General features: G+C 50.6%; 1 protein-coding gene across 2 annotated transcripts in view; it reads left to right on the top strand.

Annotated features, from left to right (window-relative positions):
* Window positions 1-8954: 8954 nt before the first annotated feature.
* The window catches only part of Tns3 (tensin 3), a 244712-nt gene continuing 230601 nt past the window's right edge, over window positions 8955-23065 (top strand). For both annotated transcript variants that reach the window (XM_076545949.1, XM_076545948.1), the window contains exon 1: window positions 8955-9077. The gene's annotated coding sequence lies outside the window, so the exon portion shown is untranslated. The remainder of the gene's footprint in view (window positions 9078-23065) is intronic.

Below are 23065 nucleotides of genomic sequence, written 5' to 3'. Positions count from 1 at the left end.
TTCCTGGGGCTTTAACCGGAAGGTGCAGACTCTGATGCAATGAGCAAGATGTATTCAGGTAGAGGTCCCGAGAAGTATCTGTTCCTGGCTGTTTCTGTGGGGACGTCCCAGCCTTGCTTTCCTTTCTGCAGCTGTGAGAAAACACTTAACAAAATCAACTTGGAGGGGGAGGGGGTTTACATTTCCCTTCACAATCTGACTCTGAGGGGAGCCTGGGCAGGAACTCCAGCAGGAACCTGGAGGCAGGAACTAAAGGAGAGACCATGGAAGAAGGCGGTTTACGGCTTGCCCGCCATGGCTTGCTTTATTATACCATCCAGGACTGACCACCTTGCCAGCACCGGCACTGATCACAGTGGGCTGGGCCTTTCTTCACCAATCATTAATCAAACAGATTTGCCTACAGGCGATCTGATGGCCTCAATTAACGTTCTCTCTTCCCAGATGATTCCAAGTTGTGTCAAGTTGGCCAAAACCTAACCATCAGCGTCCCCACATGTCTCTCGGTGTCAGCCAGCTCCCAGTCACTTTCCTTTCTCATGGGTCATCCCCTCCTGCCAGGGAAAGGTCTGCCAGCTAAACACAGGAAGGAATATTTAAATGCCCCCATGTGTGTGCACATGGCCTTAGGCAGTGGCCTTACTGTCCTGCGGAGAGGTGACAGCATTCCATGCTAGTCCCCATACACATCACACCCCTTGGTGTTGAGCAATGTGGGGCAGCCCTGACACTGCCGTGGAAAATCATCTCTACCTTTCCCCCTTCGCCTTGAGGGGGTGTTAACATTGTCATCTGTAGTGTTGTGTTACAGCCTCTTTAGCCTTTTTTTGGTTGTTTTCCAGGCAGCAGTTTCAGGTTATAACAAGGGAACTCAAGGACAGTTCTCTGCAGTTCACTGTGTTTCTTGGAGTAGAACATTATTTAGAATGGGACCCTGGGATTTCATGCTGCTTAAATGGGGTGAATGAGACCAGGGCCATCCACAGTAAATTTTTGACCCCCCCAGCTGGGCCTTCGGGATGGAGCCAGAAACTTGGGCAGGAAAGAACCGAGTGTGACAAAGGACTTGACTCTACCTGGAGAAAGATCTAGGAGCGATCTAGATCTAGCAGGTCCCTTGCCCTGGAACTCCAGTTTCCCCGTCTGTGACTCACACCAGTGGAGCCGTGGAGAAGTGGTTTCCAGACTTTTAAAATAGTGCCGAGGGAAAGGCATGATTGAGAGACCAGAAAGAGATTAAAACCTGGCCCGGAAAGTGTCTACGGAACAGAAAAGACACATTGTGTTCCTTCCCAGTGGAACAGCAGAATGGTGTGGCCAAAGAAGAACTACAATCCACTACAACAGCTTCCTCCATCTGTGTGGCAGGAACTCTATAATGCCCACCCTCACCACATGAGGGCTCCTTGAAAGCAGAGACTCTGTCATAGCCCATCACCATATGCTGGTTCTTCCATTGCTTTCAGGCCCTCTGCTCTCGGTACTCTGCACTAAATAAACCTGTTTTCTTCTCTAAAGGGTAGAATCTTTCACCAACCTACCCAACCTTCACTGTACATAGAACCTACAGTCAGCCAAACTAATACAAGACCCTGATATTGGAAAGGCAAACTGCCATTCCTACCTATAAATCGCATATTCAGCTTAGAAGGCTTCAACTCATACTAAGCCATGGGGAAGGGTGAGGGCTAAGGGTGATGAATACAGATGCTAGTGAGCCAGGGAGACGGGGCATTTTGGCAGCTTCCACACCTACAGATCCCTCCCTTCATTGGGTTCTGTGAATAGGATTATGAAGGTCTTGATGCACAGGCAGACTCTAGCAGACTGTGGTTTGTGTATCATTTGCCAGAGCTTGGGTTGCAGAATGAGAAGTCTCCACTTGACACAAATCCTGAAAGCCTGCAAGGCTAGGAGGAAAGTTTACTTTTAATCATGAAGATTTTCCAGTAGCTTGAATCAAGTAGCCAGGCTTGTAAGAGGTGTGTGTGTGTGTGTGTGTGTGTGTGTGTGTTGCACAGGCACGCTGTGGCCTGCTAGGTTTCTGTTCTTTTGTCTTGGTCCAGCTTGCTCTGGGAGTCGAAGGAAAGGCTGGATTTAGACTGTTAAGAAGGGAGGTGGGCATTTGGTAGGTGCCTGGTATTCTTGATTAGTTTGAGGCTTTGAATAGGGAGAGGAAATGGGGGCTAAAAGAGGGAAGCTGGAATTTCTGTGTTTCATCACACTGGACTCTCAAGAATTGGAAAATGGTAATGTAGCTGGGTGTTTATTTGCTCATCGTGTCATTTCTAGGAAATGGATGCTGTGTTAAAAACATAAGTAAAAGGAGTCATGCCAACAGCTGCAGCCCATCACACTCAACCTCCCAGTCTATGCCAGGGAGCTGGAGGGCCTGAGCAGACAGGGCAAGATTGTGCGTGTGTACGTGTGTGTGTGTGTGTGTGTGTGTGCGTGCGTGCGTGCGTGTGTGCGTGTGTATTTGTGTGCGTGTGTATTTGTGTGCGTGTGTATTTGTGTGCGTGTGTATTTGTGTGCGTGTGTATTTGTGTGTGTGTGTGTGTGTGTACATGCATGTGTGTGCTTGGGTGGGGGGTGAAGAGTGTGTTTCAGAGTTCATAGGTTAACACTGGGAAGCCAACAAGATGGCTGAGCGGTAGAGGTGCCTGGAGACCTGAGTTCAACCCAGAACCAACGTAAAGGTAGGAGGAGAGAGCCAGCTCCACAGTTTTGACCTCTGATTTCCATACATTCATGCTCACACAATAAAATAATGTTTTAAGTTAGCGATGGACATATGGGAGCATGATTCCAATGGTGAAAATGTAAGTCACACATACTCAGAGTCCGTCTTGGAGGACCGGGGGTTTCTTGGGTGCTGCTTGACAGCTTTGGGGACCACTGCTTATTCATCGTGGGACCCAGTGGGATCCAGAGGCCACTGAGGCAGAGACAAGGGAGGTGGAGGCATGAACGGGAGTGGTATGATAGCGGTGTTTTCTTGATACAAACAACATGGGCTGGTAATGGGAGAAAGCCTCTGCTTTGTGTGTAGAAGACGGAGGTGTCCTGGCATGCCTTCAAAGTCTCTGAAAGGAGCATGTCTTGTGTTTAGTGCTTTTGGTTGGCTCTCAGACCGTAGGAATCTGTTTGGTCTCCAAAGCTGAGGTGTACCCTGCAGGGCCTGACTGGATCTTGGGGAAATCTAAGAACCAACCTGCAGCAGACCCAAATTCTTCCCTTAGAACTACTGGAAAGATATTCAGCTAAATTCTTGCACCAGACAGTCTTTAATAGTAACAGCGTCTCAGGCTAATAAGGAATGCACAGGGGTAACCAAGTCTCCTAAACACACAGATTCCTTCCTTAGGTGGATGTTACAAAAAAATCCTGAGAACTCCTTCCTGGACCCAGATTGGGAGTTTAGAGGATGCGGGATGGAAGTCTGAATGTATAGCCTTCCTGTCTCCAAAGTGATGCTGATGATCTTCGAGGTTTGGAATGCACACTTGAAGCAGAATATTGATTTGACTTTGAAAGGAGTTATGGAGGTCAAAAAGATTCTGTTAGTGCAATGTCAATCAACCTCAGGTGGATGGGGAGCCAGCTGAGTGGTTCTCTAATGGAGTTTTCTGGAATAAGCGGGTCCAAAGAGAGTCACAGAAAGGAGGAAAGAGTGAAAGACAAGACAAACAGGCCAACCTGCTGAGCAGACTTTCTTCTTACAGGAAGGCTAGGTCTTCCGTACTCATTTAACAGCAAAGCACTTTCAAGTTCTTGGTGGGAAGCTACTAAAAGAACATAAAATAATGTCCCCTTGTCTAACTCATACCTGTTTAAATGTAAACATGGAATTAAAGCCACAAAGCCCCTAGCTGACCATCTGGCTGCTTGGCTCTGTGTTTCTAGATAGTGTCAAACAACCTACCAAGGTTCCAGATGCTGCGGGGCCAGTGATCATTATCAGAGTCACTGTAGAGGAGCAGTACACTTTTCTACCTCCAGCCAGTCTCCAAGGCCCATGGGCCCATGCCCTTCTACACAGTTCCACAGCTGGAGCTTTCTCTGCGTTAGGGCCACTCCTAAGGGCTCCTGGGACTCAAATCCATTCCCCGGGCTTGAGTTTTTAGCAACTTCCTTTTACAGACTAGAAAAAGGAAGCTCAGGAGTATAAGGCTTACCTACCCAGTATGTGCGAGACCCTGGGTTCCATCGCCAGCACCACAGGAGAAATAGAAAAACCAGAGGTGGCTATGATATGGCTCCAGGATCTTCACTCTACCTGGATTAAAAGTGATGAGTTTAGCAATACTGCTGCCTGGCCCTTACATGCATCTTTCTTGGTCCTGAGTCATGTAGCCTACAGCCCAGGTTTCCAGTAGGCTCCCACGGGTGCTAGTTCTTTATTCCTATTCCAAATCCTTCTGGACTCATCCTCCCTCCCTGGCACAGGCGCAGTGCCCGCGTCATACCTGTAGGCGGGTCCCTTCTCATGCAATATGCATTCTCTGTCTTCCAACCATACTCTCTCCACAATGTCTACCCAGCAAAGACAGGCTCTTTAGCCTGCTGCTTGATGGATCTTTCCCCAGTACTCCTCCTTGGCTGATCTACAGTCTTGGGGAGATGTGTTGTGGTCTCATCAAAGTATTAGAAGCAGCTTCCTTAGAAAGGCCTTCCCAACAGGCCAACCCACACTCGTTGAATGGTCTGATTTTTCACAAAACTGGACACTGGAAGTTGTCAGACCAAGGTAATGAGCATTGATCAGGGGTGCCATGTTGGAGGCTGAAAGCTCCTCCAGCAGGAAGAGTCTGAGATCTCAGATTCGTCCAGTGTGACTCTCGGTGACTCCATTCAGGCTCTGTTTTTTTGCCTGTGGCTATCCAGGAACAGAGGGCCTTATAGGGCTGTCCCAGGGCAATAACTTCATGCAGGTTTATTGGATAAACTCACCACTCACCATTCACAGAGAAGAGCAGAGCCCAGTTCCCAGGAAAGATGATTTGCTACACCAAGACCTGAGCCTGCATCTGTCTGCCAGTATCCATGTTACAGATGTTGTCTCATTTGTGCGTGCTTAGGGAATATGGTACCACATCCACAAGGCTTCCCAGGAAATAGAACCAAAAGAGTGTATATATAAGACAGGCTCTTACAGAGTCCGGCTAGCGTTAGGCTATGGAGGCCAAGAAGCCCCACCATCTGCTGCCCGAAAGCTGCAGAGCCAGGGAAGCTGTGGTGCTGTTCAGCCTCAGGCTGAAGGCCTAAGAGCCAGAAGCAGTCTGTTCAAGGGCAGGACAACATGAATTTACAAGCTTAAGAAGAGAGAACATTTATTTGCTCTTCTTTTTTTCTCCTCAGCCCTCACAGGACTAGAGGATGCTCAACAGTATTGGGGGAGGCCATCTTTACTCACTGTACTCATCCAAACACCAATGTGCACTTGGAACACCTTCATGCTCCTAAATAATGTTTGCCCAGCAGTCTGTGCATCCATTATCCTTTTCAGGTTTACACATACAACTGGCCATAGATTTGTTGTAGGAAGTTCTAGACCACAATGTAGGTAAGTTCTGGACCAGGCTGTAGTTTTTCATTGTTGCATGAAATCTAAATGTATTAATAATAAAAACCTGGAGCCAGATATTGGGGTAAATGCTGAAAGATCAGAGAGACAAAGGAACAAGCCACTAGAGAAACTTCTCTACTGAGTCCTGAGGCTAAATGGAAGGAAGATCCTAACTCCATGAATCCTCTGACTGAAAGCCTATGAGTCTTCAGCTGAAAAAGTTTGAGTTCCTGTCTCCTCATGCCTTATATACTTTTCTCTACCCAGCCATATCACTTCCTTCCTAGTGCTGGGATTAAAGGCCTGTGTGCTTCCCAAATACTGGTAGCAAAGGCATGAGATCTCAAGTGCTGGGATTAAAGGCGTGTGATTCCCAAGTGCTGTGATTAAAGGTGTGTGCCACCACTGCCTGGCCTCTATGTTTAATCTGGTGGCTAGCTGTGTCCTCTCATCCTCAGGCAAGCTTTATTTGATACACAATATATCACCACATATTTCACATCTGTAAAAAATGGCTCTTGGGAGGCAGAGGCAAGAGGATTACAAGTTTGAGAACAGTATGGGCTACACTGTAAGGTGCTGTTTCAAAAAAAAAATCTAAATTAAATAATAAACAAAAGTGAGATGACCCTGCTTGGGGCTGGCCAGTGTGAAGCTTGTGCTGTCTAGTTGGGGGTGAGGATTTGCATGTTTGGAAAGACAGAAGGAAGGAAGAGAAGAAAGGGTGAGTGTTCCGTGAACTTCTTAGGGGATACCACATCTTAAGGCAGAGCACTGGTGTGTGTTCACACTCAAACCCTGATTGCCTCACAGCACCGCGGGCAATGCAGATGCCTCGTGTCTGTTTCCTGGGTCTTCGGAAAACATTCATTTTCAGTGAAAAGGGGAAGCAAGAAGGAAAATATCTAAGTCATCAATCTAAGGATAAAAATGATCAGGCTTTCATTACCTTAAGGACAGTCCTCATAGCAGAGACAACATTACTAAGAAGATTCCAGACTCCAGTTGGGAAGAGTCAAGGAGGTTGCAGAGGGGGGCTGAGAATGGAAGGAATACCACAGTGGTTCCAGCCTTACCAGCCCTCTCCCCTGCTGGGGGAACTGGCAGGGAGGGGCCATCTTGGCAGGATTTTCTTTAGAAGTTGGTTTGACATTTTTGTTTTCAAATCTGAGATATTTTTGGAGGGCTAAGCATGGGAGGAAAAAAAAACACATGATCTCTTTTGCTGATAATTGCTTTTTTTTAAAAAAAAAAAGATTTTGAAAATTCAAAGCCATGACACATGAAGCAGGAAGGCCCCATGGTGCTTAGCTCTGGATAGGCCGGGCTCAGGCTATGCATCCTGAGGTTCCTTTGTTCAATCTGTAGACAAGATGCAGGAACTAGGGAGCTGCCAGACAGCCTGGCAGCCTGACATGGAGTACTCAGGGATACCATAGTCCAGCTTCTCTTGACAATTTTTTTTTTAAGCACTAGTATTGAATGTAAGAATGGACATTACATGCACTGGCCCTCACTTCACTGTTCCAGAAACAAGGGTCTAGTTAGGGTATCCACCCTCCTCCTGGAACTACCCCAGCAGTGAGGGGCAGGGACAGGGGGCAGGGACTCTTCATCTTGGATAAGGGTAACAGAGTAGGAGAGCTTAGGAAACACTCCTGCCAGAGGGATGGAGAACCCCGGGCTTGCCTGGAGTCTTCCTCATTCTGCGCTATCACACACCCTTTCAGCACTAGTCCTTATCAGGAGTGGTCTTAACACCTTGTGGAGTTAATTCACGGAGTCCTTCAGGCAGCAGGGATCAGGCAAGGCAACCCAATGACTCACAGGAGGGATAGAGTGAGTATGCCGCTGGTAAAAGCCTGAGAGCCTAGCACAGAATCTGCATAGTCTGGGGTCCTAACCTCATAATGCTTTGATCCCTATCAGTTGGTTTACCTTTGTCAAGGTAAGTAGGATTTCGGGGTGTTTCCTTACCAGTTCAAAGGGCAAAGTAACAGTCCCTGCCTCACCCCCATGTGTGGCAGAATGAATGTGACCACTCCCCTATCCCCCTCTAAAGGCTCATTTCCAAGCACTCTGTGCCTCGTCCATGACCCCTTGGACTCCTAGAGGCAGGGAAATACCTGCTTCATTCCACAGGGCCGGTGGCTCAGTCTCCAGGAAGCTTTTGCCTCAGGGAACTAGTGACCAGATTCTTCTCCTCATGTTGCTGTTTCCCAGAGCTTCAGGGGTAGGCATAGCCTCCCCAAACCATGAAGGTCTTATACATCTTTGCCTGCGGGAGGGTAAACAGTGTGGCCCAGGCTCCAGATTCTCAATGAAGAAATGGTGTTTGGCAGGCTGGCTTTGGATCCAGGGCTTCAATGTTTCTGAAGGCTGCACTGAAAACAGAATTAATTACCAGGTGTAATTTCCCTGCTCTGCTTTTCCACCATTCCTGACATGCCTGGTTTTCCTTGAAGGCACAATAGGGCAAGAAGGACAGTTCTTGCTACCTTGGCATCAGGCAGTGCCCTTAGCTGGCCCAGGTAGGACTCTCAGAGAGTTGCTGTGCCAGGGAGATACAATTTTTGCCCTCTTTTGTAAGGCTACCCTAAGCATGTTCCCGGAACAGTACCAGAGATATCAAGAGCTACTTGTATCCACTTAAAACTGATGGAAATGCCTTTGTGAACTCCAGGGAGATGTAATGCATTTCTCATTCTGTATAAGTTTTAGAGATACTGTAAAATAGCATGTTGTCTCTTCCCTATAGTTCACAATGGGAAAACTGGGACAGAGGCCCAGCCATCTGAATCTTAGGGGATGGACAGGGACAGTCTGTTGGTGTGCCCTCATCTGAGAAAGGTTGTTCAGGGGATCTTCTTTCTTCTGTGTTTCTGGCTTGCCTCAACCTTGCTCTCTCCTGCTAGGTTTGCTTTAAAAGTCAAGCGACTTCTAGTCAGCCCCCGCCTCCGCCCTTGGGTGAATTTAGGACCTTGCAGGGGCTGTTGAAGCATTCCGAGCTGCCCTGTAAAGACTGCTGCTCTATGTACTCGCAGCCCCCGCTAGGTAATAAGCCACAGAAAGGTACTGTAGGTCTTTCTCCCGGCAGGCATAACACTTAGGCACACTGAATGAAAGAATAAACTGGTTTTGCAGGAATGGGACTCGAACCTCCCTCTCCAGGTGCACTTGGAACTGATGAGCCTTTAGAATACTGGAGCCCCCGAGGTGCTTAGGGAGGCCAGTGAGGTCGGAGGGTGTTTTAAGAGCTCATCCTGCTCTGGAACCCTGCGGGGGGATACAGCCCCTGGAAGCGCAGGACATTGTTAGGGTGATGAGACCAGGTGACCGGCAGGGACCCGGTGAGCGGGCGGTCCGTGGCGATTGCCCGAGCCGCCTCGAGGGGGCCCTGCGGCGGACGCGGGCCGCCAGCCAGGAGGACGGGCCCGCCCGCGAGCAGCTCGGAGCCCAGCCTCGCTTCGGCCATCGCCCCGCCGGACCGCGCTGCGGGTTCGCCCAGGTACCCGGGCCGGGAGCAGGGCAGGGGCGGCCACGCGCCGCCACACTCTTTGTTTGGGGCCCCGCTTGAGTTTCAGAGCCTGGGAGTGGGGGGGTCTTAGAGCTGGGACGCAGACAAGCAGGCACCAGATCTGGGCACGGAGACAGTTGAGGGTGCGGAGACAGGGCGCGGGGGGCACCCGGGAAAGGCATTCGGGACCCAGGACTCGGGATGGCCACGGGATCTGCGGCGATCCGGGGACTGGGGCTCAGCCAAGTCCCCGGGAAAGGACGCGGCGCGGGCCGGCTTGCCAGAGCTGAGCAGGGCTTGGGACGCGGCTGGGGCGCGGGCTGGTAGGGTCCGGGCCGCGGCGCCGGGCGCCGTGCTAGGCGGGCGGGGGCGGAGCAGCTCTATCACCACTTCGGCCCAGCGGACTTTGCTCCCTGAGACAGTTGGGGACGGGGCGACGGAGAGCCGCTTGGGGCTGCAAAGGGATATCTCAGGACTTGACTCCCGCCCTTTCCAGGCAAGTGCCCCGTGCGCCTCCTTTTGCTTTCCTTTCGCTTGCTTGGGAGGCAGGGGTCCCATCGCGCCTTTTCCCACTCATTGGAGTCCGGGTGCAGGCGCAGGCCTGGGGGCCACCTGTGGCACGTGCCTCCTGGCACGCGGGCGCTGTAGCTGACAAGTAAGAGGGAGGGTCCCGGGCCCCGGGCTCCGGGGTCTCTGTACAGTGCTGTATTCTGCCCCAGAGGACGTTCGTTTGAACTGACTTGAGAATCCATGCTGCGGGAAGAGACCCTGAACGCCTTCCTTCCCCTACTGGCATTCTGGCCGGTGCCAGCAGGTGATCCGGACTCTAGCGTGACTGAACACAAAAAGTTCCCTCTGGGGCGTGAGGCCGGCGGACCGAACTGACGAGGGTGATCATAACTGATTGGGACGCCCCGGGCTTTGTCACAGCCCACTCCAACTTTTGTTTTCTGAGGTGTACTTCCCGCCCCAAATGGAACTTTAAAGACACACTCCAAACTAGGAATACAGAAGTCACTGTCTTAATACTGTATAGCCCATCAGGGCTGACTCGTTTGACATTTTGGTACATTTCCTTGAGGCTTTCTTTGGTCTGTTCGTATTCATTCTTTTTTAAAAGTGTTTTTAGTTCTTTGCCTTTCAAATGAGATTCGAGTGTCCTTGTGAGTCTGGTGCCTCCCTCTTTGGGGCCTATGAGGTTATATTTGCAAATCAATCAACAAGTATTAAGAAAGGCTTTTCTGTGCTGAGACCTTGAGGGCCTAGAAAGGGGTGGGGTCGTCTGCAGCTGGAGGAGGCTAGGCCTGGAGTTGGAGTGAGGGTATTACATACAGAGTGTCTATATGTGTGTGTGTGGGGGGGGGGTGCTCAAGGAGGTGCATTTGCTGGGTCCTGGGGAACTAACTGGGGTAATTGGCAAGAAGCCATACCTCAGAGAAAGTCATGGTGACCCCCCCCCCCAGAGTGGTAGAAGGGTCATAAAGACTGAGGGCTGAAGTGTACTAAACTCTTTGCGTGAAAATTCACTTTATTTCACCTAAGTGACTCTTGGAAAAAAGACGGAAGTGGGATTATCACACCATTTTTGCACATGGGCAAAGAAATGCCAAGTGTCCTGCTCATGATGTTGAGGTGTGGTGGGGTGGCTGGGATTATGGGAGAGCATGCCTGGGCTCTATGCTCCCCCTCCTGCGGGTGGGCCGCCACTGCTCCTCTGTCAATTGGATTTGAACGCTTATTCAGAGAGCGCTTCCTCCGCTGAGGCCAGCTCCCCTGCCCAGGCTACTAAAGCTATTGGCGGCGGCAGCTGAGTTATTTCTCTACAAACCATAAGATATGAACCATAAGATACGAACTAAGAAGATAGAAAAGTGGTTGCTTCAGGGAGCCATGCTTCTGAATGCAAATTGATTAGCTTTTACAAAGTGTCTCTCTGGCCTGCTGTGCTTTGAAACTGAGTTACTTGCAAGTGTTGACTCCATAGCTGAAGTTCACAAGGTCAAACTATGTTACTATGCTACAGGAGGTGCTAAAGGAGTTGTTGCATGTGCCATAGCTATAACCTGGGAAGGAAGCCATGACACAAGAAGATGGAGTGGAAGGTACCAAAGGAGGCAGATATTTGAGCCTCTGTCTGGCAGTCATGGCTCCTGTCTGCCCAGGACACAAGAAGAGGAAAATTACAAGTAAATTTCAAAGGCCCTGGAGCTACTAGTGGTCTGTCTGCTGGTGACCTGTCCCTGGCTTTGCAGTTTCTTGCTTAGGATCAGTCTGCTGTAAGAGAAGGATACGTGCCAGGGAAGCCTGTGCTGACCTTGTGTTTGAACTTGGTCGTGGGGAGGGCTGGGTGCTACTAGCAAAAGCTCTTGGTTTTTCTCTTTGCAAACAGAATGCTCTTTATAGGACCATGCCACCTACCAGGTGGTCAGAGGCATTGCCCACTGAGTGCCTCAGCTTCATCCTTGCCAATGACTCTACACAGGGGCTCCAATAGACTGCTTACCATATATTTTCTTGTTTAGCGGCTGCGTGGAGTCTGGTGGGTTTGGATGGACATGTTGGGTCGAGGCAAAAGTTCTTTAAAACGTGCACTGACCCCGGCCCTCCTTCTTGTAGGACCTTGAAAAGCAACGGGGAACAGGTGGGTCTTCAGCTCACCTAGAAAGAAACCTGCTAACAGTGACCTAGTGACATAGAGTGAGCCTCATCTACTCAGAGTCCTCTGCTGCCATTTCTGCTTGTCTAGAATAAGGGGATCAGGTTAGGTGCTTTTAAGCGGGTATTTAGTTAACTGATAGCCAGCCACCCTTTGCTTCTCAGAGTGTAGAGAGTATTATCAGCCAAAGCGCAGTTACTTCTAACGCACATAGTGAAGCAGATATATCCCCATTGGAGTCTCCATGTGGAAGTAGTGCTTAAATTCCTTGCTGTGGGTGAGGAGAAGTATGAACTTCATTTCCAAACCCCCAAGGACAGAGTGTATCTTTTGGTGGAGCACTTGTGTAGCCTGTGAGAGCTTGGGTTCAATCACCAGGACTACAGTAGAAAGTAAACAAAGTACAAGACAAGATGCATGCATCCATTCTCTTAGAGTGAACGCAGGTTTGGGGTCCTATTTTGTCATATCTGCCCCTGTGTTCCATGCATGTATAGTTTGCTGAGTGCAGCTTGGGGACAGCGACACTGACTTTCTTGATTCCTGTTTCTTGTAAAAGTAGAAGGCACACATTCCCACGTTTCTTGGAACTTTCTTTTGAAGATTTTGCATCACAAGTGTTTTGGGCATGTTTGCTGTTGTGGTGAGGGACATGTGCTGAGCTCAGACTCCCCGGGGTGGTCCTCAGTGTCTGTGTCAGGTCTTCCTGCGGCACAAACTGTTGCATGGCTCACTGCGTTCTCAGAGGATGTCTAAGGCACCTATTTTGTTTATATTTATTTTTGAGGTGGGATCTTGCTGCATAGCTCAAGTGGCCTTGGGTTCTCGATGATTCTGCCGCCGTGGCCTCCCAAAGAGCTGGAATTACAGACATGGACTACCATTCCTGGTTCTGGTTCCTACGTTGTACCTGTCCCCAGCATAGCCGTATTTAGGGTTCCTCATGTGGTAGCACAGATGCCCAGTGGGGTCTGCCTAAATTTACCACACATAAAGAAGCCAGTGAAAAAAGAGGAATCAACGATTGGGGCCATCTTGCTTAGGAGATGAAAGATAGCACAAGCCAGTAGGCCCCAGGATTCGCCAGTGTGTCAGGAAGAGGGACATTGTTCTTTTTTTAACTTTTTACATTTATTTATTTGCATACTTACTTATTCTGTATGAGGGGTGTGTGTGTGTGTGTGTGTGTGTGTGTGTGTGAGCACAAGTGCGAGCGCATGAGCGTGTGCATACCCATATGTTTTGTGGCTTGTGTGGGAAGGCCAGTGGGCAGCTTGGTGAAGTCAGTTCTCCTCTTCCACCATGTGGGTTCCAGGGACTGATCTCAGGTCACCAGGCAAACACTCTTACCTGCTGAGCCATCTTGCCGGCCCAAAGTAGCAATTCTACATTTTGTTTGTTTGTTTGTTTGTTTTGTTTTTCGAGACAGGGTTTCTCTGTGTAGCTCTGCACCTTTCTGGAACTCGCTTTGGAGACCAGGCTGGTCTCGAACTCACAAGGATCCACCTGCCTCTGCTTCCCGAATGCTGGGATTAAAGGTGTGCACCACCACCGCCTGGCCAAAGTAGCAATTCTTGAAGATTATTATAATGATCTATAGATTCCTAAAAGATATATTGATCGTTTAAAAAGAGAGCAGTAAGCTACCTTCAATGTGTTTTGTCTCAAATGGGTAACTTTAGTGAAAGACTATGCTGAGTTAGCCAGTGATCTGGAAAAGTTTCCCCTGTGAAGTACCTATCCAGGATGGTTCAGGATCTTTAGAGGCATCAGCCAACAGATTTTGGACCTTTATCTCTGTATCCACCCCACTCTGGGGCATACCTCATCCCCCAGTGTTTGTGGCTTATGCTGGGTTCTCCCTCTGCCCACAGTCTGCTTTTCTATGCTGATTTCCTCCATTTTCTAGAAGAGACAGCAAGTGTTAGTGAGTGTAAGTAATCTGCCCACACCGTGGAATGGTATGTTCTCCAAGAGTCCAGTGTCTGCAGTTCTTGGTGTGCTGGCTCAGAGGAGGGACTTTCTCAGCCCCTGGAAGGGCTGCCTCACCCTGTTTGAATGGACCAGTCTGGCTCAGCTGCTCATGCCAGAACTCTGCTCCCAGCTGCTTCCTCGGACACCAAGGCCAGCTTTTCCTTACATCTTCTCTTCCTTCCTTTCAGCTCTAATTATGGCACATTAAGTTACTGGCTCTTCCTCTTCCTTTTCTCTTTGGAGAGAGATAATCACAGCCACACACCCATCCAGCCTGGCCTTGTTTCTGTTTCAAAGGTATTAGAAGATATCTTTGGAAATTCTGATCACAGCTGCCCAAGGAGGGTCCAGGAAGCTTTAACCCAGGTGCCTGCTAATGACTGAGAGGCAAGCCACACTCCATAGATCAGGGGATACTTCCACATAGATGAAAGTATTGCCTCCCTACCAGACTGTGTGATGTGATGCCTCATGTGTAGATTGTATTTATTTACTTATTTTAAAATACCTATTTTTATTTTTTTATGTATGAGTGTTTGCCAGCATGTATTTATGTGCACCATGTGCTTGCCACAGCCATGAGGTTGTGAGCCACAGTGTGGGGACTGGAACAGAACTCAGATCCCTTGCAAAAGTGAGTGCCTTGATGACTGAGCCATCTCCCCAGCCCTTGTGTGGAGGTTTGTTTTTTTTTTTTTTTTTTTTTAATGGAACTGTTATGAGAAACAGGGACCAAGTCCCGATGTTTTTAATGTATCAGAATCCAGTAGTTGGGAGATAAAAAGAAATCACTCTGGAATTGTGGGCAGGGCCTTGTAGGTTGCTTCTCTTTTTACGGGAGAGCCCGGCCTGCTCCAGGCTCACAGGAGCCTGTTATTTCCCGCCAGAGGGTTCAGGAATCCTGGCTCTCCTCATTACTTTGGAGCACAGCTGCAGTTTGCAGCCTCACTGTGGGCCCACCATAAACTGTGCAGGCCCACATCTGGCCTGCCGGCAGGCGGGCGGGCGGGCAGCCCTGGGGCCACACTGGGCCATTCGCCAGGGTGTCTGAGCCTGTGCACATTCCTTCCAGAACAAAGGCCTCCCTCGGCTTGGTCCTGGCGTTCCTCTCTACTTTGGTAATCCATCACCTTCCTTAGAGGCTTCCTTCCTCACCCACACTGTACTGGCCATTTTGAAAGTCGATCAGAAAAGTGCACAGGGAACGAAACAGATCGGCCTCTGGCACCTCGGAAACCTGAAGTAAAACCCCAGGCTTCAGCAGCTGTCTCCTGAAGTCCAGGCACCCCAGGCAGGCCAGGGTCCTGTGTGACGGTGGCTCTTGGTGCTTGCTGGCCTCGGGTCCAGTACTCCTTGGGTCCTGCTAAGTTCCCTGTGCCAAATGGGCCTGAAAAGCACCCTGCTTGCTGCTGGAAGGGCTTCCTGGTTTGGGGTGTGTTGTCAGATCCCTGTCTGGAAGGGGACACTGCTTTGCACAGGGAGGTCAGAGTGACAGACGAGGGAGGCAGGAGTGTCCAGTTTGACTCCGCCAGAGACACCTGTAGAGTCAGGTGCTCAGGAGTAGAGGAAAGGCAGGCTTTGTGTACAGGTGGGGGCTGGGCGGGCACTGGGGGGGGGCGGGGAGGGGGGCTGGTTGGGAATGTGTTGTCCTGAGTTTTACTCTTGAGGTAATGGCTGTGTTTTTGTTTTCTAGCTGCTTTTTTTCTTTTCTTTTTCTTTTTTTTTTTTTTTTGATAAGTTTCTGTAAAACGTGACTTTGGTAAGGTTAGAAAAATGCTAAGGAAGCTGGTTCACTGTCCTCTGTCAGTCAGCTGTCTGTCATTGTGACAACACACCCAAGGACATCTGTGCCAGGGAGGGGCATTTTATTTCGGATTATGCTGTCGCAGAGTTTGGCCCATGGTCAGTTGGCTTCTTTGCTTTTAGGCCTGTGTGGCCGGGGAGCAGCATCATGGTGGGGCGTCCCCTTCTGGTAACCTGGAAACAGCCAAAGAGAAAGGGTCCCAATATCCCCCTTCCAGGACACACCCCTCATGACCTCACTTCCTCACCTCAGTCTCCAGAAGGTTCTACCAGCTCCTAACAGCGCCACAGTCTGGAGACGGGAGACCCTTTAACACGTTGGGCCCTTGTAGGGATGCTTAAGATGCAAGTCACAGCAGCTCCGGAGTCTGTGGGAGCCTCGTGTTTCCTGTACTTTTTGAATTGACCGAGCTCAGCTCCTTCGATGTGTTCTATTTGATACCCTGCATTGAAAAGCACTGTATAGCAGCAGAAGCAGTTTCCAATCTGAAAATAGCTGCGTAAACAGGACTGCTGTTGACGCTTGGCGCGTGGACCGTGGTTAGTGGGGCTTAGCTATTTGTCTGCTGCTCCGGACTGGTGTGTATCTTTGCACGTAGATTTCGGGGCAGACCCGAGCTAGCCATGTTCCCGGGAAGCTTTCTAATGGGTTGAGGTAAAAGAACTGAAACTGGCTTTGTTGTTGTGAGAAACCCCATGAGATGTAAATGTTAACGTTTTAACCCTTAAAAGTGTGTAGCTCAGTGCTTCCCAGTTGTGCAACCATCTGCACCGTGGGTCTCCAGAACTCTGCATCTTGCAAAAACGACATTAGCCCCGTCTCTCTCCCCCAGTTACTGGCAACTGCCGTTCTTCTTTTTGTCTCTATGAGCTGGACTGTCCTGTGGTCCTCTTGTGAGTGGAACCACCCAGCATTTCTGTGACTGGCTTATTCCCCATAGCATAATGCCTTGAAGGATCATCTGTGTTAATAGTGCATTTCTTCAGCTTTCCTTCCTTCCCTCCTTCCTTCTCTCCCTCCATTCCTTCCTTCTTCAGGCTTAACAGTGCTCCATTGTGGACCCACCCTGTCTTACGGGTCCAGTTGTCAGGTAATGGCACTAAAACTGCTTCCACCTTTAGGTGATGAGAGAGAATGCTACTGTGGACATTGGCCTGCTGTCCCTGCTTTCTGTTCTTCTGTTAGACACCCAGCAGCAACCGCTGCTCCCCAGAGTTCCTTGCCCTGGACAAACTGCAGCTAAAACCCTGAATAACCACTGGCTTCTCAGAGTCTACCCACTGTCCTCAAGCTCTTGGTTGGCATCCACAGGGTAACCCAGGCCTGCAGGAAAGGGACCAGGAGGCCTCTCACCAAGCTGCTCTGACAGATTGTGTAAACTTGGTGATTGATGGGATGAGAAAGAGGGAAGAATGACTTTCATTGAGAGAGAGGAGAGACAGGGAGAGAGAGGGGAGAGAGGAGAGAGAGAGAGACAGAGAGAGAAACAGAGAGGGGAGAGGGGGAGAGAGAGGAGAAAGATACAGGGAGAGGGGAGAGGGGGGAGAGAGAGAGGGGAGAGGGGAAGAGAGACAGAGAGAGAGACAGAGGGGAGGGGGAGAGAGAGGAGAGAGATACAGGGAGAGGGGAGAGGGGGGAGAGAGAGAGGAGAGAGGAAGAGAGACAGAGAAAGGGGAGGGGGAGAGAGGAGAGAAAAAGAGAGAGGAGAGACAGAGAGAGGGGAGGGGGAGAAAGAGACAATGAGAGGGGAGAGAGGGGGAGAGAGGAGAGAGAGAGAGAAAGAACTAGAGGAGAGAGGAGAGAGTTAGAGAGGGGAGGGGGAGAGAGAGGGAAGAAAGAGAGAGAGGAGAGGAGGAAGAGAGAGGCGATAGGAAGAGAGAGGGGAGAGGAAGAGAGAGGGGAGAGAGGGGGGGAGGGAGGAGGAGGAGAGAGAGAGAGGAGAGGAGAGGGGAGGAGAGGAGAGGGGGTGGGGGAGAGCCCAAACAAGCACCTTTAGGGCTGCTCAGTTTTATTTTCAATTAAAAGGGTCTGACTTTGTTTCAGGAGAATGGTTTTAATTTGGATAAATGGTTCAGTCTGGGAACCACATGCCAGCACTTATGATCTATGAGTGCAATTACACAGGGTTACCTCAGCCGAGATTTGGAGGGAATAAGGCAGAGCCTCGCTTGCTCGGGTTTGGCTCCCTTGAATGGCGCTGGAGGCCCCAGAGTCTCTGGGAGGAGGCAGCTTTTCTGATCTGTATGAGGAGCTCGCTGGGACCACCAGCAAGAGCACAAACATAACACTCTCATGGCTGGTGCTGGTTAATTTTTACCCTCTGAGAATGCATTCACAATTCCAAGTCAGGAGTGTCAACAAATGGACTCCTGTCCCCCTTGGAACACACTGCACCAGAATTACCGCCCCCTTTCCCAGCACGAGCGTTGCCACGATTGGTCAGGTTTTGGAAGGAGTGGGGGACACTGGTCCTCATGTCACCAGCTTCTTCTAGACTCCTGGGGCAGGTGGGAATGTGGACCCTAGGGAGAGAGGGAGAGAGCTGATCTACATGGGTGGTCAGTTCTGGCTTCTTTCCAAGGAGATGTTGGAGGAGATGGAGCCACACGGGTGCAGGGACAGCGAAGACGAAGCCCCCGGGGGGCAACCGCCTAGAGTGGCCAAGGGAAACTGCAGAAGGTCAAGGAGAATGGGGAAGACTCAGGATGAGGACTCGGTTCATCAACTAGCGGGGTGAGGTGAGGCCCAGGGCAGGGAGCTCCCCACAGTGTTTGCAGTAATGGAGCCTGCAAATCTCCACCAGTACCCAACGATCTCGGGGGTAGGGGGATGGTGGGGTGGCGGTGGGACCTTAGAGAAGGTGTTCATGAGGGATCTTCAGGGAGGGGCAGATCCGAGAGTACAGGCTGCAAAGCAAAGACAGGTATCATCCTGCTGGCTTCTGGAACGCCTGGTTCCTGTCATGTTCCCACTGTAAAGAAAGCAGAAGGGATGGCTGGTGCCTGGGAAGAGTGACAGGCAGGACAGGGTGGACTCTAGTATTTAGGTCCTGGCCCTTTTCCTAAGCAAGGACAGGTAGGTGGGTGTGTTAGCCAGTTGAGAGTTACTGTAACAAAACACCCGAGGCAGGGTTGTCTTTGTTTGGCAAAGCAGTTTTGGAGCTTGCGTGTCTAATACTCCTTAGACTCTGATGAGGGTCTGAGGGAGGACGGCGGCACAATGATGGGGACACAGTTGGGAAAAGGCTCACATCTTCAAACAGGAAGCCAGTTTGTGGTTCACAGCTGTTTTCTGATGGCCCAGGATCCCATGAGACCTACCTTCAAGTTTCCACGTCGGTTTCCCCAGTGACCTAGCCACCTTCTATTCTGCAGCTGAGAATGACTATGACAACTTCTGATCCGCACGCAGACAGCTTGGAATATGCCACCTTCTATTAGGCTCCGCCTCTTACAGATACATCCTATCTCTAACTACCTCCACACAGAGGATCAAGGTCCTAGTGTGTGACCTTTTGGGGGGACACACCAAACTGTACCCAAACTACAGTAGCGACCCCTGGCCCTGTGGGTCCCCGGCGCGCCGCTGCACGGCAGTACGTAGCCTCATTTCTTCTCCAAAGCACCCCAATTTCCTGGTAGGTTCCTCAGGGACCTTTCTCATTTTCCTCCAGCAAGAGTGTAATTTTAACCAGCTCATAACGATTAAGAAGTTGAGCCGGTGAGTACCCAGCAACACATTAGAATTATTTGTCTCATTCTTTCAACCCCACCCCCCCACCCCCACCTCTATTTTAGTAAGAAAAAAAATGGGTCATCAACACACACATGCTGCTCTTTGGAGGCATTCTGTTAGCGGTGATAAAATGAACAGAATGATTGAGGGCGCACGGTTCTCCTCACACTGTAAGACTCAACGCCGCAGCACGTCATAGCTCCCCTCCTGTCTAGTCATCTTCAGAGGTGCCGTGTTAGAAGCACAGCGCATGTGCAGTCATCGCACTGCCGATTTGCTCAAAGCTGCCTACCCATCCTAAGTGTGTCCCATACTCCTGCTATCTTCACATGGGTGGCTGAAATGGCTGCATACGATGCTCAGGGTGATGACCAAACTAGCCTGGTCCCTCAACTTCAAGGGCTGATTGCTAAGTGGTTCTTGTCCATGCTTCCTCCTGAAAAACCCCAAATCCTCTTTGGCTACCGCTGGTTGTGTAGCTGGGTGCCCTCTCATTTGTACACGGAGCCTGAGCGACGTCTGTGATGTGGCCCCCCGTGGCCTGTAGTTCTATCTCCAGGTTCTGCCTTCCTTCCCAGCCTGAGCACAGACTAGTTGTCCTGGCTTCTTGGGCTTCCTGGGTGAACTCAGACACCTGTGACCAGCCGTGCTCTGATGGAGCTGGACATGCGCTGGAGCGTTAGTGCTGACTTTGGCTCCGTGGGTGTTTGTGGCTGGGGCTGCTGGTGCACGTCCAGCCGGGACCTCTCTGAATTCAGCTGCACATCCACTGCCAGCCCGGCCCAGCTCCAGACAGACTGAGCTTCGGTTCCCCGTGCCAGGATGAGCTGGGAGGGTGAGTGGAGCTGAGCTGACAGAGACTTTTGGCTGACTGTGATCTCTATTGTCCCATGTCCCTTTATCCTCTGGAATTACTGTCTGTCCTTTCCTCGTTTCCGCCTCGTTCTGCCTGTCATCAGACCCACGTGCCCTGGGAACATCAGTTCTCTGGTTCCTGTGGTGCCAGATGGTTCTGTGCAAATAAGAGGAGGGCCTCGGCCGGGAGCTGCTGGGGACAAACTGGCCCGGCCTATTTGTTCTTGGGGGGTGAGATGGAGCAGGAGAGACTTTGCAAGAGCAAGTGGCAGACACACCTGCCTCTGTCCTGTGCAGCCAGGTGGTTTTGGGACTGTCCTCAGTCAGACTCCTCTGAAAGGATGCTGAAGGCCTGTCAGTAATGAGGGCCTTGCTGAGTGGTTAGGGGTCGTCAGGTTGTGCACCCAAGGGCCTTCCTAAATGAAAGGCTAAGGGCACACCTGTGGCCTTTCCTTCCTCTGATGTGATTTCCTCTTGGGGAGAGCACAGGGCCCAAAGAGGCCTTTTATAAGAAGGCCAGTGGCCGCATGCCAGTCCCCGCCCCCTGACTGGTCAGGCTGGCTTGGCTGCAAGGCCTTGTCCCCTCCAGGATGGTCTAAGCAGGCATGCTGGCTGTCACGAATGTGCATGCTTAGGTCCTGAGCCTGAAGTAGCCGTGCCCTCCTTCTAATATACCCTGAGAAGTGGGTGGTAACATGTTTGATCTCTCACTCGTCACTGAAATTTGAACTCCAAGGACAAGAACCAAAGCCATGGGCTCTTTTTTTTTTTTTTTCAACGTGATAAGAGTTTTGGAAGGAGTTAAGAGATAGCTTTGTGTCCTTGGGCCAGGCATTACCTGACTCAGGGGCTTTGTTTTACCCTTGCCTGATGCCCACATGCTTGGCATGAGTGTGTGTGGGATGCCAGTGGTTCTGTGCCCAGCTGGGAGCATTCTAGCTTATCTTTGTGAGAAGGGACAGGGTTGGGGGGGGGGCGGTGAGCACAAACTTTCACATTTTCCCAGGGTTTCATTAATGTTTCCAGGGTCATGATTTCTTTCCTGGAGTTTTGCCTTGCCGTATATATGTCTTTACCATTCAAAAGAGTAATTTGTACTTTTTACAGACTTGGGGAATCTAGCCTGGCGTTACTTTCTTGGAAATAAGCCACGTTTCCAGTTACCGTCTTAGTGAAAGTTGATGGCAAATCCCTGGGAGGAATGCCTGTCAGGCTCCCTGCTGCAAACTGCAGATACAAAGCCTGTACTGAACTATGCTGGTAGCACAAAAGAATTGTTCTTTCTGGATGGTGGGGGTGGGGGGGCAGTTTCCCTGAGATCCATACAGTAAAATGGCAAGAATTATTTCCTTTGTCTTCATGTCAGAATGAGTCCCAGTCTTAACACAGACCCACCAGTAAATGTGTGACCTCTTGTTTAACATTGAAGGGAAGATTCTGTCCTCCAAAGATGCCGGGCATCCAGTAGAGCTGGCTTGTGAATCGGGGGTCTCCTCACACACTTACCCGAGTTCTGTTGAGGCGACCCGAATCGTGTTCTTGGATCCTGGATTTAGGACCACACATACTGTGTAATTTTGCAGAGATTTTTCGATCTGTAAAATGAAGACACTGGTTCCTGAGAAGTGGGTGAGGTGACAGGGGGTGGTCCTGTCCACACTGTGGCCTACGTTCACCCCCTGTGGCGAGTGGGAGATAGCATGTCTCAGTATCCCCTCCTCGCTTGATCCAGTTGACCTTTATCAGAAGATACAGCCTCTTCAGGGCCACTGTGCCAGTCAGCTGGGCAAGGCCTTGACCCAGGGGCAAGCACATGGCTGCCATGCTGTCGCGTGCTCAGAGCTCCCAGCTTCGGCCTGGCTTTCCATCACACCCTGTTCTGTGGCTACCTGTGCGGGAAAACTGTGGATCAGTGGCAGTTGGACCACCTAGAGTTGGCGGGGGTGAATGGCAGGCCTGTACCTTGGAGTGGAGGGAACCACAGACATTACCGTTGAGAGGTCGTGAACCTTCGGATTCATTTGTTTCTGTCTTTGTTCTTGAACTCTCTCCACTCCTCATTCCTTTCTGTGGTTGTGCCCCAGACACCTTGAGCCCTCCCTCCTAAGCCAGAAGCGTGTAGCTGGCCACTGCTGCGGGGGTCACATAGTTGCCCACACTTGGACAGACCCAGTGAGAGCTGCCGGGCGCTGCCTGACTCAGACCCAGTCCTCCTTGGCTGTACTGAGTTCTCCTGAAATCCCTGGTTGCTGGCTGTGGCTCACAGGGCCAGGGCCAGGGTGCCTGTTTCTCCTGCAGCTGATGCCTGCTGCTGATTCACCCACTTGCTGGCTGCCTTCTCTCCCTCGGGGGCCAGAAGGCTTAGGTTTCCTGATAACCGGCCTTTCCCTGTGTTGTGACTTCAGTGATCCATCAAGTTCTCAAAGACTAAGTAAGCCAGGGCAGAGAGTAGGAAGCTGCCAGGGATGCTCCAGGCACGGGCCTTGCTGAGGTACCTGTGGCTGTAAACATCAGCAAAGACTCTTACAAGGAGCTTGGAGGCTGCGGAATCACCCGGATGCTCCTTGAGCTGTTCTTACCTTTCGGGACAGGGCAGCATGGCCCCTAGAATGCTAGTAATGCATTCTGCCCCTGCTCCCATGTTCTATGGCCCCACTGCTGCTGAAAGGCTCCATGGGATGATAATCTAGAACCCTGCCTGTTTTCATGGTTCCCTTGAGTGTCCTTGAAGGTCCAGAAACTGACATGGGGCTTGTGACAGATGATGGTAGGAGTGACCTACTACTGCCCTGTCTCCCATTGGCTCTGTCTCAGGTCTCTGTCTTCAGCCAATGGTGTGGCATTTGGATCACAGGGTCAAGTCAAGCCAGTCACCTGTTTTATTGACCAACTGTGCAGTGTTGGCCTTCTCACCCATCTTTCTGAGGTAGATACTGAGGGCCTGCCCTGAGCAAG

The sequence above is a fragment of the Peromyscus maniculatus genome, chromosome 10 (assembly GCF_049852395.1).
Source record: "Peromyscus maniculatus bairdii isolate BWxNUB_F1_BW_parent chromosome 10, HU_Pman_BW_mat_3.1, whole genome shotgun sequence".
In the NCBI taxonomy this organism is placed as follows: domain Eukaryota; kingdom Metazoa; phylum Chordata; class Mammalia; order Rodentia; family Cricetidae; genus Peromyscus; species Peromyscus maniculatus.
Note: the sequence above shows the minus strand (reverse complement) of the source record. Positions and strands in the feature narration are given on the sequence as shown.